Here is a 13,304-nt window from a genome sequence, read left to right as displayed (position 1 = left end):
TTTATGAAATATCTTTTGTGCAGGGCTTTAAATTATTATTAGGTTGAACTCATTTTCACTTCTGACCTTTTGCAGACACAGCTTTACATTGATTTTCACCAGCTTTGATGGGAGCTGAACTCCAACTGGTTCTGAAGAAGAAAAAGTCCATAGCACAGAAAACCATTTTTTTTTAAGATCAATTTACTGTTCACTTGAGCAAAATAAGGGTTGGGGTCTGATTAAGGTGAATGGTCAGAGAAAATACTTCTCCTTCTTTCCACTTCCCTCAAAGCACTTCAAAAAACCCTCAGGGAAAACCTCTAGTAGGCCTTTCCCATTCCCACCAATTTTGATTTCTATTGATCAGATTCAAGTTTGTCCTAATATTGTACTCCTTCAGACCTCCCTTTATCAATCACCCTGAGCATTAAAAACGTGTATTAAAGTAAGTACCTGAGCTGAGCCCTGAGGCCCTATTAAATATTCTCTTTCCTGGGTAAATGATTTTCTGTCATCTGGCATGTTGGGCACCCTTGGGAAAAGCAGGGATTCATTTATAAAGAATTATGCTGTGCAGTGATAAATTTAATCCACTCAAATCAATAGCATTTAGATTTTTCTTTAAAAAGGATAACCAAGGTTCTATCAATAAGAAAAATCTCTATTCTTTCTGGTCAGATGGTTTTCACAAACCTAATTATTTGGCCATTGGCAAAGCCACAGGGCTATAATGCTTATATAGGGTAAGCCTTCCCAACTGGATGTGTTAATGCAATAGTGAGTGAGAGCTCTGGAAGACGTCAATCAGAAAACTTTCAGTAATTCTCCATCCCCACATGTAGACAATGGATTAAACAATAGTTTATCTCTATTCACCAGACATGAAGGAAACAGATAAGTGGTTCTAAACTTGCTGCAAAGATGATCAGATAGTACAGTATATTCACCCCTCTTGGCTGTGAATCACAGATGTTTTATACCACACACTTAATGTCCTCTTGTGTTTTACAGCTGGGTGTGGGAATGTCAAACATTTTAATTCACAGGACAAATGAATATAAATGTTACAACCCAAACACCATTCTCACTGTTTATAGACATGCTGAGGTGGCAGGGACATGGTACCACCATTTTAATTGTCCATCAGATTCTAGAGAATTCCATTTCTATTAGTAAGCTCCAGAGTCACTGGGCAAAGAAGGATACATTATTTTCCCAGTGCCTGCTGGGAAAGGCTGCCTGCACAGGCCTTTCTGGGTCCCAAAATATTAGTCAGGTCAGTTGAGTTCTCAGTCCCGTGACCACTGACTCACCGTCTCTGCTTAGCTCATGGATTCAGGACACTGATAAAGAGTGAGAACAACTACTTTGTAGCTGTCAATGAAGAAAGCTCTTAGCTAAGTGACTCTGGTCCTTCTTTCCACTTCCCTCAAAGCACTGCAGCTTTGCAGCTGCCTGTGGTGCTCAGGTGAGAGAAATGGGCTGGACTATACAAAGTTTTGGGAAGAAATATAAATTGCCCATCATCAAAGAGCTCTTTTGTGTACCCAGCTCTGCAGGAAAAGGGTGGTGGAGGAAATAGAAGTGGTTATTTCTGCTCCCAACTGCTACATTCAACATCTTGTTTCTACCACATCTGCTGATTTGCTTTTGAAATGTTATTATAAGAGGACAAGCCCCAGAAGCAGAAAATAGATAGCAATAAGCTCTTAGTTGTAGCTATATGCATAGATCTAGAAATGGAAGAGCTGTCAGAGGGTACCTAGTCCAACCCTCTCACTTTTCAGTTGAGCAAACTGAGGCCCAGAGAAAGTAAGAGACTTATCTAAGGTCACACAGTCATCAAGTGGCTTCATTTATACAATTTCTAGGTGGTAATTCCATTACCAGGCTATTTTATTCTCACCATGTGCCTTCCATAAATATCTGGGTGACTTACAGCTTAAGTTCTTCAGAAACTTATTTGAAGACTCACCAGAAGAATATTGATTTTAATATGCATAAATACATGTGTGTATGCATACATATATATATATGTGAGATAGGTGAGTTTTTGTTTCATAGAGAACTTTGAAGTCATTAAAAACTTACACAATTTCAAATGACAAATAAGTTTTTTTTAAGCTAACATTAGAAATGCAAAAGGTTAGAATGGTTTCCAAAAAAAGAAAGAAACAATCAGTACCAATGGAAAGCACTTGTAATGAATATAGCAGTGGAATTTGAGTCAGGAAGACTTAAGTTCAAATCCTGTCTCACACACAATAGTGGGGTAAACCTGGGCAAGTCACTTAACCTCCCTGTGCCTCAGTGTCCTCATTCTGTAAAATAAGGGGGCTAGGCTCAATTACCTAAGGTCCCTTCAAATTTTAAATCTAAGATCTTGTTATCCATTTCAATGTAAAAAAAAATGTTTTTAAGTACCTGTCCTACAATCATTCAAGCTTAGAAAGGCAGGAGTAAAAAGGTAGCTAGAAAGTTATTTTTAGGCTAGTTAGCTGGTAGGATAAACCTAAGGGTAATAGTCTCATTTTTTTTTTTTATTGTGAAAAGACCTATGCTCTATTATCAACTCAACACTGAGCAGACCTGAATAGAATTTATCTTATGGCTTGAATAGGGGCCCAGCTCTTCAGACCCCACTGGAATCCATTCAATCTAATAAGCATTTATGAAGTATCTGCTTCATGCAAGACATACTTGGCCCTTTACACAGACTGGGTGTTTAATAAACATTTCTTCAAAAGAATTGAACTGGGAGCTAATGAATGCTTTAGAGAAGGGAAGTGCCATGGCTATACTCAAGTATCAGGGAGATTATTTTGGCAATAGTATAAAGGATGTTTTAGAGAAGAGAAAGCTTAGAGGCAGGAAGACCAATTGGGGTCTATGAGAGAGCATTACCATTTTTGTAATCATAAATCAGGTTCACGACATAAGTCAGCATCAATTCTTCAGTCTTAGTACCCTTTCCCTACCATACTAATATCTAATCAGTCTCAAAGTGTTGTCATTTCCAATGCTTCAGTATTTCCTACATCATTTTCTCCCTCCTCATACCACAACTGCCCTAGACCTTATCCAAACTGATTACATATTACTTCCCCTCATGTAGTCTATCCTCCAGACCTGTATACATTTTATTTTCCATATCCATGCCTTTGCAAAGGCTGTCCCCCATGCCTAGAATAATCTCCCCTCAGCCTAGAATATTCATTTCAGGTATAGTTCTGTCCAATCATCAGCTCAAGTGTCCTCTCCCTCACAAAACCTTTCCTGATTCCTTTACTTTCTAGTACTCCACCCTCTTCTCAACTGTCCAACCACTGTGCATTTTTTGGTATCTATCCTGAATTTATTTATCTGTGTCTAGCAAAGATAGAGTCTCTGGGGCTAAATCTCTCAACTCCTATTACCACCAGCAAGTCCCCAAAACAAGGATATTGTTTTCCTTGGATTTCCTAAGGATTTTAAAGGGTACCCCTGAAAGGACATGGAGTTCTAATATTATTGCTCCAAGCCCCCATTCCAGAGTTTTATCCCCAATATCCACATCTACTCTATATCTCCAATAACCAATTAACACGAATTAGCTTTTATAAAGAGATATTTGTTCGAAATGTCATAAAAAGAACCAAAATGTGATTACCTCAAAAACAGAACATCCTCTCCCTTCTCCTCACTAATCAGCTCCTGGAGCAGAGACTCAGTGACTGATACTAATCCTTCACCCCACCAGGTACACTTTGAGGTGTGGCTTAGCTGATGGAAAATTAGTTCCTTTCATTGAATAGCATAGTATCTCAGCTGCTGGGCAGATAGACTGCCAGGAAGACTCTTCCAACCCTTGGAGATCTCACAAAGCCCTATGAAAAAAGAAGAAACACATGAATAGGAGGAGGTGGCTCCATCTCAAACAAAGGCTTGTCTAGGAGGCCATGTACTCACTAGGAAAACCGGTCGAGACAAGGGTACCCTGATGGCCTTTGGAGCTCAGAGAATCATTGTTATACCTCATGGCCAGCAGGAAGGAAAGAGCAATTTTCTCCATTGGAGCCTTTTGTAGCAAAGTTTCCAGGTCAGCAGCCAACCAAAAGTTCCCTTTTCACTTTGTGGAAAGCAGATTGGTAACAGTTATATAATACCTGCGCATGTTATGAATTGGGGCAGGGCCCTTCCACTCCCAATCATAACTACACTTATAGAATCAGGTTCACCCAACCCCCTAAATAGGTTAGAAGAGTCTTCTATATGTGTCCCCAGGACTGGGGCCTCATTACCCAGTTTTCCTCTCCACCATTACACGAAAGAGTATCTCCCCCTAGGAGAAAGGGCAGGAGTTGTCTTGCTTTTGGACTTGACTCTCTGGGCTGACCACAGAGCCTGATACATACTAGGTGCCTAATAAATGCTCACTGTTTGATTGATTGATTCATTGACTAAAGAGGTGATGAGTTCCTGAACTGAAGTGATGGCAGTGAAAGTAAAGAGAGGTATAATAATAAGATTTTTCAGCTGCCTACATATGGGGAGACAAGGGACTGGAAAGCATTAGAGAGAACTGCAAAGTTTCAAGCCCAGGTGACTGAGAAGATGGTGATTTCATGAACAGAAGCAGTGACAAAGTCATTGGGAAAAGAGACCTGTTTTAGTGGGGAAGATGATGAGTTCATTCAGCAACATCTTAAGTTGAAGGTATGTAGGAGGTGGTTGAAGACATAGAATTTGAGTTCAGGAGAGAGACTCAAGTAAGAGATATGGACTTGAAAGTCAAAACCATAGACATGAATAAAATTTCCAAGGGAGAGAATGGAGGGAAACAGACAAAGAGAGGGAGAGACAGAGGGAAATAGAGAAAGAGACATAGAGGGGAGAGGAGTGGAGATTTTACATTCCAGTCAGGGAGATAAAACACACAGAGAACAATTCTCTGCAAACAATTACTTTAATAATAACTCCCATATATATCTGTATCTATATCTATATATAATATCTGTATATCTATATATCTGTATATATCTATATATATCTATATCTATCTATCTATCTATCTATCTATCTATCTATCTATATATATATATATATATATATATATAATGCTGTAAGGTTTGCAAGAAGCTTTCCTCATAAGTCTGTTGTGTAGTACCCTTAAACAGCTATCATTTTCCTTTCAGAGTGTTCCTTGTCCTGGTGGATCACAGTGACATTACTTTCTATATCTTCTAAGGCTTTACACTGCCCATATACCTGGCCCATTGCCTGGGTGTGAAGTGTTGAGCCCCATACCTTGGACCAATAGCCTCAACTCTAAATCAGAGGCAACTGCTCAGTTGATAGAAGGAGAGAAAAGGGTGCTCAGCTTTGGCAGGCATTACTCTCAGAAATGACTTCTGCTGCCTGATATTATTCCAACTCTAATCCTCAGCTATTGCCTGGGTGTGAAGTGTTGAGCGTTCACCTTTGTGTCTGATTCTTTATCAGGGTTCATACCAGCTTAGGCACCTCAACAGAAAAGTAGACCTAAAAAATACCAGAAAAGCTGCCTTCCTTGTGGACCCTTCCTCATGCTCACACAGATTTCTAAAACATGCATAACCGTGGGGGCAGCTATGTTGCACAGTGGTTAGAGCACCGGCCCTGGATTCAAGAGGACCTGAGTTCAAATCCGGCCTTACACACATAACACTTACTAGTTGTGTGACCCTGGGCGAGTCACTTAACCCCATTGCCTAGTCAAAAAAACAAAAACAAAAACAAAAGCATGTGCAGAACCCTGTACCTCTTCCCATAGGCCATTTTAGATGCAGCTAAGTAGTTCAGTGGATAGAATATTTGGGTCTAGAATCAGGAAGACCTGAATACAAATCCAGCCTCAAATAGTTACTAGTTGTGAGACCCTGATCAAGTCACTTAATTTCTGTTTGCTTTAGTTTCCTCAACTGTAAAATGGGGATAATAATAAAACCTATTTTGAACGATTGTTGTGAAGATCAAATATTTATAAAGTACTTAGCATATTGCCTGGCACACAGTAAGTACTTAGGAAATGCTTGTTTCTTCCCCTTCATACAAGTAGGGGTAATGAAAGGAAGGTTGGTGCTGTGCCAAGTTAGAGGGGATGGATTGATTTTGGAAAACTTGGATGAAACTGATACCATTAACTCCTCTTTTCTTCCCCCCCAAAAAGAGGAATATTAGCCTACTTTACAGATGAAGAAACTGAGCTCTGATAGATTAAGAGATGTGTCTGTTCTATTTACTCTATCATATTGCCTCTACGTATTTAAACACATGTGATTTCATCGCATGGCCACTCCCTCCTCCAGTGCTACTAGTAATACATCTATGGCTTTATGAGATAGTCTTTAAGAGTGACTGTCTGGCACCAGATTAATATTCAATGCCTTTTAATCTTGGTAAAACCTGCCAGAGCTTGGGTTATTGAGAGCTTTCAAGAACTCATGATCACCTTTACAATTTAATGAAGGATTGCAGGATATTCGCGGAAACTCCATTTTAAAATCATCATGAAGTGACAAATAGACAGGTCCAAAATAATATGCTATTGAGTGAATACATAAATCCTGGAGGAATGAGGAACACTGATCAGAGTGCATTTGGAGTCACCTGAGAAGGGAGGCTTACTAAATGAAGCCACAGGGTTTTTAGTTAATTTCAATGACTGATTGATTGATTGAAGAGCTGATGAGTTCATGGACAAGTGTGGTGGCAGTGTAAATGAAGAGAAGTATAATTGATAAGATTTTTCAGCTGCCTAGACATGGTGAGGCAAGGGATAGGATTAAAGAAGAAGGTGAAGGTCTTTTAGGTATTTAGTTGATTTGTGCTAAAGAAATTGAATTGAATGTACACACAGAACCAAGATGTTGCTGATAAAACCTTGACATGAGTCACAGGTATGTTTCTACCTAAACTTCAAAGTTTAGATTACCACAAACCACAGCACCAGAGCTCATTTCATACTTTAAAAAAAAAGAAATCCAAACTTGCAGCTTCATTTGTGTAATAAATTCCTGAAGGGGGAGGGTGGGAGACTCCCTCCCCTGAAGCAGATCTGCAATTCTTAGATGTCCCTGCTTGAGTCTTCCCTTCCGAAGTTTCCTTCTAGATATCTTGTATGCATCTCGTATTAACCTAAGGAGTCTCACATACCAGAATTTAAGCTTCTTGAGTACCAGGATTGTTTTTGCCCTTTTTCTGTATCTCTACCACTCAGCATAATGCCTGGCACAAAATAAACCTTCAATAAATGTATACTGATTAATTGAGAAGTGAATGAGTTTTCCAGGGTCACATAGGCAGTATGTTAGCCTTCTGGCCATTATTCCATGCTGCCTCTCGTTCTATGCTTATGGAATACTATTAGTTTGGAATATGGAATCCTAGGTGCTATTACAGACCATTTGGACCTCAAGCAACTTTTATTGGAAAAGTGATAATAATAAGACTTCTACTGCTTCTATCCCAGCAATGTTGGTTATTTTCTTCGCTAGGAAATATTAACTTAAGTATCCCTGAAATCTCTAGTGTCCTGGCATAGCCCTAAAACTCCCTGATATCTCCATCTCTGGCTTCTACCTCCAGGCTGCAAGTTGTCCTCACTCAAAACAAGAGGAGGTCGAAGGCAATCATAGATGCCTATTTCTGTCATCACACAATACTGCACTTACAATGCATTTTGGCTTAATAGCTCCCAATGAATTAATCCCCCCTCATAATTAAAAAAAAAGAATTAAGCTAACAGGGTTTGAAGTCATGAAGAATTATAGTCCATAATGACCAATTTTAGCATGTTTTATAACCCATCAAAATGGAAATATTACCTTGGGGTACAATTTATTTTTCCTTATCATAAAATTCCACAGTAGTTAGAACAGTCATATAAATAAAACCCCAAGACCCTAGCAGAGGTGATGAAAGGAAACTCATTCAATCTTCTGTCTGATGTTTCATTCTGCTTTTTGACAGCTGAAGATAACCAAGTACAATAAAATGCCTTCAGTGTTGTAATGAAAAATTTACACATTAAGCAAATTTGTCCAGACAAAATAATTGACAGTGGTATAAAGAGATTCAGCTCAGTGGTTTATAAAATATAAGGATCTAAACTAAATTAATTTTGAATTTTAAAGCATGGGAAGCATATGTTATTTGGCAAAATGAGGAAATGGGCCTGGGTGCCTCACATTTGTATTGTCTATATTTATTGCCACTTAAAAGAAGTAAGAGCATAAAATCTCCACACTTCTGAAAGGGGAGTCTCATTTCCTCATCCAATGTACATGTGTAAACATCCTTGTTCTCTTGGCAGAAACAATAGCCCTATAAGAAGCAGAAGGAAGGAAAGGTGGTCCTATGCGAAGAGATGGAATATTGATTAACTCCATGACTAGGCTGAAATCACACTCTACCAGAAGGTCCCTTAGTTACATTTCTATAACTAACTCTGTATTTGTATAAACAAGAGGATAGGCCTGAATCTTGATTTTGTTGACATAGGAAATTCACTGATAAACAAACTACTTCCACCACTACTTGGCACCTTCTTTACAAATTATCATCTCATAAAATTGTCAAGAACACTGAGAGGATAAGTGACTGACTTCAGATCACGTGGCCACTGTGGGTCAGAGTCTTCCGCATCACAAGCTAGCTAGCTCTCTTATCTCTGTGTTATAGGAAGGTGGAAAGTGACCTATTTCCTTTCACAAACACATTTCCAAAATGTTATCTCATCTTCTTATTTTTTTGAACAGCTTTTCCTTGATTCAAAATATAGGGCATACTTATAGGGCCAATCCTGCTGATCATCACAGAAATTTGAATCTTCTCCATTTCCAACCTGTGCTGGGTCTGCTATCCTTAGACAGCCTGCTGGGCCCTAACTCCCACACTCTCATCATATTTGATGCCAGACTTAGTGTAGATACAACATTAAGTCTGCTGCCCTGCCTGGTTTCAACTCTATGAACAAGATGCCCCTCCCAGGTAAAGCTCATCACTTCTACACTCACCACTATGATGCTAATTCAAGTCTTGATTGACTCCATCTCCCTCAGCCTCCTCTCCCCTCTGTTTGGCAACTCCTCTCAATGCCTATCTTTATAGAGGGAAGAAACCAGACTCTCAGATCACTCTGCCTTACATCTGCTGCCCTGCCTGATTTAAACTCCACAGAACAAAATAATGCACCATACCAGGGGAAGTGTCCCATCCCTCCCTGTTCCATCCCCTTTCTTACCTCCTCTTGTGTATTGTCTCCCCCTTAAGGTCATAAACTTGTTGATAACAGGGATTGTCTTTTTATTAAATGTATCCCCAGTACTTAGCCCAGTGCCTGGCACATTATAGGTACTTAATAAATATTTGTTGGGTGGGATTAGATTAGAAATCCAATCGGCATTGGCTCTTCTGAAGCTCAGAACTCCTAAACTCCAAAGGTGCACTAGTCTCAATCTCCTTAATAGCAGGGATTACAAGTAGGCATGATGGACCACTTTGACAGGTCCTCATCTGATTAGCACACCAACTTTGCAGAGGTAGTTAGGACACTCTTTTGATGGAAAAGAAAATGGAGATCCAGAGAATTAAATGGCTAACATGGCTATTTTCTTGACTCTTGTTCCAGTCTTATGATTCCTAGTCTATTGCTTTCCTTTTGAACTCCACAACTCAAAACAAACACTTTCACAACCAATAATAACCAATGGTATAAATGGCTCACTGTGGAACTGCAGATGAGCTCATAAAAATAATCCACTTGGTTTCAGGATTTACAAAGTTACCAATTTAGTGCCAGAAGGAATCTTGGCAATCATCAGTGAAGTCAAACTCAAATAGAAAAGGGATCACTAAACCTTTGTATTGCATACTGACTTAGAGAACAACATATTAATATTATCTCCTTTCTATTGTATTTTTATTTATTTTGTTAAATATTTCCCAATTACATTTTAATCTAGCTCTGGGCAGTCATGCAATGCCATATATTTGACACTTCTCATCCAGCTCAACCCCCTCATTTTATACATGATGAAACAGTCCTAGAGAGGTGAAGGGATTTGCTCCAATTCAGATAATAAGTGGAACAGAAGAGATTTGAATTCAGATCCCCTGACTCCAAATCACTCATCTTTTCACTGTATCAGCATGGGAAGACAGCATGGTTTACTGGGAAGAGAAGTAGGTTTAGAGTCCAAATGCCTAGATTCAAATTCTGGCTCTGTCACTAACTATCTTTGTGACCTTGGCTGAGTCAAACTCTGTCAGCTTTAGGTTTCTCATCTGTAAAATGCTGGGATTCGAGATGGCCTCTAATTTCCCTTCCCAATATAAATCAATGATAGAAACAAAAGCAATTGAACTACTCCCTTGGTGTGGGATGATATACATACAATAGATGTACTAATACAGAAAAGATTATGCATGGTGAATGAAACTTACAAATTCCTCTATCCATCTAAAGTTTTGTTGACTGCAAAACCAGTAAAAATTCTTAAGCCCAGATGAATAATGGCAGTATGACCATCTCCAACCCTCTCCAAAAAATCTCTAAATGCTATATAAATATTAAAAGCACTGCTTGCAAACCTGTCTCTTTCAAACAATATATCAGAACTAAAAATCAGACTTGATTTGCAATGAAGAAGGAGACACCTGGTGACTTTTATTGTTCACTGTTCAGAAAGTAGCAGGTGGCTGATAGAAAACTCCGATGAGTTCTTTTCCTCTTTAACCACCCATCTGCAGTGTAGCACAGCTTTTATTCATTGGTATTCTATGGCAACATCAGACATATTTGAGGGTTATTTAAGCTTTCATTAGACTAAAATTCTATGGATTTATTTTACCTTACATCTTTTGTGGTAACAGCATTCGTGTGATTCGTTGATTTGCCTGCAGTATTCTAAGCAACTTTGTTGTATATCCTAGAGGTGTGACAGATGTCACACTTTTTTTTATATATTTATTCCTTTGGAACTTAGCTAACCAAATAGAAAATTACAAAGACTGCCTCATCACTATGCATTTTAACATTTTTTCCCCTTCAAGTGTTTAATACATGGACATAAAAAGGAAGAAAATACACACATTATTTGTGCTATATAAAATCCTGACTTGGAGAGTTTTGAGTTATACAAGTGGAGAGTCAGGGTGATTTAGTGAAAAAAGTGCTGGACATAGAGTGAAAGGATGCTGGGTTTCACGTCCTACTTCTCCTTACTATATAGTTGTGTGACCTTGAACAAACCCCTAACTTCCCTGGGCCTCTGTTTCTTCATCTGTAAAATGAGAGTCTCTGAGGGCTAGATGGCCTCTGAAGACCCTTTCTACTCTAGATCTACAATCCTATATGATTTATTTATATTTGAGAGGCAGAAATGCATAGTAGATAGATGGCCAGCCTCAGGTCAAGAAGACTTGCATTTGGGTCCAACATGTAACAGCATATTGGCTATGGCACCAGGGCCAAATCACTTAAACCTTCACAAATGACATAAGCCTTCAGTGCTTGGGCAACTCCACAAGATTATAAATTACAGACCAATTGTCTAAGGGTATCAATATAGGGTGTCCCTGCTGAGAGTTACCAATACAGATAAAATCACTGACAGAGAGGGAGGAAAAGGGGAAGGAAAGGAAAGAGAAAGGGAAGGAAAAAAAGGAAAGAGGGACAGTAGAAGAGAGATTCACTGAAACTGGTTTACAAACTGGACTTTTACACCATGTAGGCACATAGGAGGTATTCAATAAATATTTCTTGATGCATCAACTGATTTTTCAGGTCACTGTTAAACTAAGTCTTAGTAATTTCTATTCCCAGGGTTCTTTTAAGACTCATTAATCCTGGGAAAGCCCATTCCCTCCTACATATATACCCCAAATCCCTTCCCCCCAAGTCACTAATTATCATGATTTTCATCCGTGCTATTTCTCCTGCATCTACATAACTCATGACAATAACTCGAAAAGTAAGAAATTAAGACTATATCTATCTAATTAAAGCCAGGCATGGGCTAAGTTAATGAAACATACCTTCTTACAACCAACTCATATGAAAAACAAAGTGATGGCTGGAGCTTCTGAGTCTAGATTTTGAGAAATGACCACTACTCCCTATCCTCCAAAATATGAATTATTCTGTCAGGTTTACAGTCAAGACAACCTCAAATACACCTTTTTAAAAATTTAGATACTAGTTTTCTGAGAATTTATTTGGTCAAGTAGGGGCAAAAAGGGTCCCTCCCTTCCCCGTTATACAAAAAGAAAAAAAGTTAATAGTGAGTTTGCACTTATCATATTTGTGCATATTTAAAGCTGGAGTTAACTACTTATTTATGGATAAACCTTTGATGCCCCAGGGTTTCATCATTAATAATCTGACCTTGCCACCTCACATGAAATTTGGTTATCAGCCATCACTGAGGGGAGAATAGCTTAAGAAAGCCAGAGAGGGAATTTTAGGGAGGGTGGGAACTCAGAGTCCCCAAGACTCAATAGTATTATAAATTTAGAGCTAAAAAGACCTTACTTTACATATTAGGAAACTGAGGCCCAGATAAGTAAAGAATGTGTGTGTGTATGTAGAATTTATAACATACAAATTAAATAGATAAATCACTGTATACAAGGAGGAAAGAAGTAGGTAGTGTAGCCCAGTAGAAATCATATAAACTTGAAATCAGGAAATTTGGATTTTACTCTCCACTGTGCCTCTAAGTGAGTGACCTTAGGCAGGAAAAATACAGCCTGTACCTTAACCTCTTCATTTAACAGAAATATCAATGTACATCTCCCATCTACCACAGGGGACTTCACTAAAGATTAATTGGGTTTATAGATGTAAAAAAAAATGCCATATAAACATTGAAAGAACCATGAGTATAAGATACTATGGCTCTTCTGTATTGGGTTAGCCCACGCATTGGGTCCTAGTTGTACCACTCTACAGGCTTGATTCTACTGTTCAAGATGAATCCCTGAAAATGGTACAAAAATTTCTATTATCTTGTACTGGGAGAGGGTAGAGAGGCCTTAACTCTGCCAGTGTTGACATTTGTTCAACAAAATGTAAATATCCCTTTGACGAGTTTTGTTTTGATTTTGATTTGTGTTTTGACCTGTGATTTGTTAGAATCTTCTGTGTGGACACCTCCTCCAACAGTGCACCTCTTGCAATTATTCTGAAGAAAAGAAGTAAACATGCATTTCTTAAGTATCTACTATATACCTGGCACCTTACTAAGTACTGAGGATAAAAATATAAGCAAAAAGAAAGACAGTCCTTGTCCATAGGGAGT

The sequence above is a fragment of the Vombatus ursinus genome, unplaced genomic scaffold (genome assembly GCF_900497805.2).
Source record: "Vombatus ursinus unplaced genomic scaffold, bare-nosed wombat genome assembly UNPS02007460.1, whole genome shotgun sequence".
NCBI lineage: Eukaryota > Metazoa > Chordata > Mammalia > Diprotodontia > Vombatidae > Vombatus > Vombatus ursinus.
Note: the sequence above shows the minus strand (reverse complement) of the source record.